Source organism: Mercenaria mercenaria, chromosome 13, assembly GCF_021730395.1.
Source record: "Mercenaria mercenaria strain notata chromosome 13, MADL_Memer_1, whole genome shotgun sequence".
In the NCBI taxonomy this organism is placed as follows: Eukaryota; Metazoa; Mollusca; class Bivalvia; order Venerida; family Veneridae; genus Mercenaria; species Mercenaria mercenaria.
Window position 1 is genome coordinate 46,873,029 of NC_069373.1, and position 5,259 is coordinate 46,878,287.

The window sequence follows — 5,259 nt, forward strand, 5'->3', positions numbered from 1 at the left end:
TTTGTTCAAATACAGACTTTCCCGATAAAATTTGCATTAAACATAGACAATTTGCATTAAACATAGACAATAACAAATAACAACTCAAGAGGATGCTTCATGGTCACACACACAGTTATTGGACAAGGACAGACAACAACAATGTCTCATGATCACACACACAGTTATTGTTATAAACAAACTAATTACATATAAATATACATGGCTACCCTAATCACCCTTTATTTCTACAATGAAATAATCGATATGAATAATCAACCGAAGGTCAACCATCGCGGTCAAGTTGCGACTACTATAATGAAAAGAGAAATCAGATTTAAACATAAATCAGCTGCGCCAACTTCACTGTCTTAGATTACGACCTAGATAATCATTACCTATATATCTCTATAGTAGCAAAATCAATCGGATCGAGAAATCGATAACGCCGATGGCGTATTTTCAAGGGAGACAATTTCATTGATAAGCCAGCGATTTGGCTATGAAAGCTGGCAATGTACCACCAAGACAAAACTAACGAGAACGATATGCATTTGAGTGGTTGATTATGACCTTGTAAATGTGGTAGCTATTTTCCATGCACAGAATTTACTTCCAGATTATGCAAACCGCAGATATTAATTCCTGCTTTTCTCGAAGGTCGCAGAAATAAAAACCACAGAAATTAACTAGGCCCATTTTAGGACAAAACCTCAAAAAAAAATTCACGCAGAATTAACCCGCTATATGGTATACTGTTTAAAAGCATTTTTCTTCGTAAAGGTATATTGGAGGATATCATGAACGAAAGGATTTTTGACACAAAGGTACTTCTTCCTGTATAATCCATGTATGTATGAAAGTTTCACAATTTTGCTAACTGCTACCAGTAACAGTCAATTCATACTGTCATAGTTAAGGCATAAAAAAAATTGTTTGTTTCCGGTATCCCGACCTACCCTAAATTTTTTGCCCAACCCTAAATGTTTTTATGGCCTTGGAGAAAATTTTTTTCAACTTTTTTACAAAAAAATGCAAAACTTCACTTTTTATGCTTTAAACATGGTCAATGATGTTAGAAATCAACTTACTGATGCTCTAAAGGCATAATCCCCTTATTTGTATTCATTTCTTTGATACAAAGTCTCCCTTAATAAAAAAAATCCAAAAAAAAAAAAAAAATTCTGACCTACCTACCCTAATTTTTTTTAGCATGTTACCGGAAACAAAGAATTTTTTTTTAGGCCTAAGGATTATTGCTCAAAAACTGCTACAAAATACAATATTATATTGGCATCCTTCACATATATTAATGTAGTAATACAAATAACAACTAAAAAGTGCTTAAAAGACACACATGGAGAATACACAAACAAACTTGGAAATTCCACGAAAAAAATATTTTCAAACTTTGCATCAAGTCAAAGGTTCTGTTTAAAAATAGGTTCATTATTACTTGTTACAAGCAGGAATAATGTCTATTTATGTCCCTGTTACAAGTGTGTCCAGTATTTTCAGGAAAATTCAGGATCAGACAAGTTTCATTCATTCAATTTGACAATCAAACAACTGTCAGACAGAATTAAGATATCAATACAACAAGATACAAAAACTATTCAGGAAAGTATTATTTCATCACAGGCAGGCAACTGAACCTTCCATATGCCAGCTGGATCAGGCTCACTCACATGAAGAATTCAATATGAGGAAGTCGTCCAGCTGTCCTATGGCTCTTCTAAGCTCTTCTGTCTTCATTGGCACAGTTTGGGGCTAATGTCTTTCACAGTATGGTTCCAATAAACAGGGTTTATTGTTTATTGTTTATTGCATATCTGTCTACCTGTATATTGATACCAGTAAATGAGAAGAGGGAACAGTGTATCTTATCATCAAAACTTTTATTTAAGGAGAATTCCTATAGTTTTTTTTTCTGTCAAAGAATTTTTTCAAATTCACATAATTATATGTCAGGAAAATTTGTGCTGAAAGCACTGAACAAATAAAAACAATGGGTCACCAGGCTTGTTTTTGTGAAAAATTGTTTTGAACACACCCATAGAAATTCGAACAATTGAATCACCCTTCTTACAGTCCAGACCTGGCCCCAAGTGATTATTATCTGTTTCGAAATTTAAAGTCGCACTTGCGTGGAACGAGATTTCAAGACGATGATGAACTCAAGGCTGCCACAGAGGCTTGGTTTGAGGACCAAACAGAGGACTTTTATTTTAAAGGCAAAGACTGCTTAAAAGAAAAGTGGGGCAAGTGCGTTGAGGTAAAGGGGGATTATATTGAAAAATAATATTGAAACCATTAGCCTACCTCTATTATAAACCCCGAGTTCTACGAACTTTTTGACCTTCCCTCGTACATGTCAGACATGATTCATGTCAATACAACATAAACTAGTATTGATAAAACTTATTAAAAACAGTTAATTTATTCAAGATTCTCATATTTAAGATTGTCTGTCACATGTTTCAACAAATGTTAACTTCACTTCAATTTTCCATAGATAGTGTAGGGTGCACAGAATGATGCGCATAAAAAACTACCGTAATTCCCTTTAAATAAGTGAAAACTATATATATTGGCACTTCTTGTTATTATTTAGAATGAAAAAAATGTTTTCTGTTCAAACATAATTCAATAATGAGGAAAGAAACTTATTTAGAAATATTTTACAAATTTAACATGTTTTTTTGGAAGAAAAGAGTGGGGTTTTTTTTAATTATTCAAGTACAATCTGGTTTAAATGAACAATTTTAATCTCATAAAAAGAGATTTTTTTTTCAGTCTTGACATTATTTAAGAAGACTGTGAGATCCACACGTCTAAATTTTTATTTTGGCTGCTGAACATTTTGTTTGGCTTGAAAACCTCAAATGCAATAAAAGCATAAAAAAGGTACACTCTATGCAACCTATAATGTTTTGTTTGTTTGTTTTTGGTTTAATGCCGTTTTTCAACAGTATTTCAGTCATGTAACGGCGGACAGTGATTACCTAACCAGTGTTCCTGGATTCTGTACCAGTACAAACCTGTTCTCTGCAAGTAACTACCTACTTCCCCACATGAATCAGATGTGGAAGACGAATGATTTCAGACACAAAATCTTTTATAAAATCGTCACGGAGAACATACGCCAACTTGAGAATCAAACTCACAACCCCATGATCCGTAGACCAACACTCTCCCTACTGAGCTGAACAGGCATGACGAAGCTAACATTTGGTATATAAGAAAACATGATGATCTGAATTTATGCCATTATGTTATATTCCAATAATGGTGACTTAAGTGTTTATATCAGATCATTTTCAATTATATGACTTTTTCATTATTATGAAACTGTCAAATGTTGATTTGTCAATAAAATAAAATTTTCTAGTTTTCACAAGGCCTGTGGTTTATATGATAATAACAATTATTATGAATTCTATTAGTAATTATTATCATTATACATTCAAAAAAAATTGATTTTGTCACAAAATTTCATCCTCTGTCATCCTTAGTCATTATCACAAATTTTAAAGGCCGGGACCTCAATAAAACAATGAAAGACCTGTCTTTGCCAGATGAACAAAGTGCTAAAATTATGTTCACCAAAAGCAGCATTCTGTATAGGAATAAAAAATATTTGGTAACTTTATACACATTTTAATGTCATTTAACAACACTTTTTAATTAATAAAAAATTATTTTGCCTAAAAATAATTACATTTATTTTTTCCCGAAATTAATATCTATCTCGTTGCTAGGTGTGTTAGCTATAAACTATCGTCGTTGTCAAGTAATCCAGTTTTCTAGTTCCTTGTCTAAACATAACAGATGAATGATAAACGCCTATTCGTCAGGGAACCACTCGAGCGTTATATTAAATCGAGAGCACGTGCAATCTTCTCAGTTGAACTAAAGGTGTATTGGCTAGCGCTTCAGATCGATGTTAAATTGCCCACCCGACACACCCCAATAATAATAATAAAAAAAAAATTGTTGTATACTACAGTTCATTATATTTTGTATCTTTAATTCTGTTATGACAATCTGACTGTTTTGTGAAGTACTTATGTTGCAGATAATATGCTGCCATTGGGTGCCAACTCCGGAAGTGATCAGACTCCAGGTACTTTCCACAGACATTAATTGAACGGATTCCTGGGCTACAAACAATTTGTGAAACAGACAGATCTAAAAAGATATTATCATTCTTCCGGACTGTTGCTTTATGAGAAATCAAAAGGACAATTAAGAATTTATACATGTATAATTTTTATAACTAAAATTCCAGTTAATTATTTCCATATTTATATACAATTATTTATTTTTTTTTTTTTTTATGTCACTCCTAATTTTAAGGGCCTGGAAAAATTCTGTCGACCGTGGGGGCGATCGGGCGTGCTTTGGGACGTTTTGATGGTACGGATGTTACGGTGTATATTAAAGGTATTGCTCTAGTGCCTTGGCAATATCTGACTAGCCTTGCTTAAATGTATCATAGCCTTGCTGATGTCATAGCCTTGCTCATCATATAGTATTTGCTTCGCTTAGAATTACAGTACGTTGCCTTGCTCCATTGGTCCGCTAAATGTTCCTCATTACTTTGCAGGTAACGTCGAGTTATGGGGAATATTTAATTTACTGTGGTGTACTGTAGCCTTGCTCATTATAGTATTTGCCTTGCTTAGAAGTACAGTACGTTGCCTTGCTCCATTGGTCCGCTAAATATTGTGGTGTACTGTAGCCTTGCTCGTTGCTTAGAATTACAGTACGTTGCCTTGCCCCGTTGGTCCGCTAAATATTGTTGTGTACTGTAGCCTTGCTCGTTGCTTAGAACCACAGTACTTTGCCTTGCTCCGTTGGTCCGCTAAATATTCCTCATTGCTTTGCAGGTAACGTCGAGTTTTGGGGGATGTTTAATTTACTGTGGTGTACTGTGGTATTCCTTGCGTCCGTGTGGTGCTGCTTGTTGCTCTACAGGTAACGTGGAGCAATGACGTGGTGCTTTACGAGTACGTCTGGTTTCCTCCCGGTCGACTGGTTTTTCAAATAGCTTTCATTGGAGTGGCCATACTCTGCCAACATATTGATAATAACTTTTATATTGAAAGGAATATTTCATAGGTTAAATTAGCACTGTTTACAGTATCTTACGCGCCGGTAATTGAAATATGTGACTGTATTCATATCTGAAATGTACAAATAAACATGTAAAAATGTGAATGTTACTTGTCTTCTGGTTATGATTTCGGGTAATAAAATAATTGGTATATTGTAACA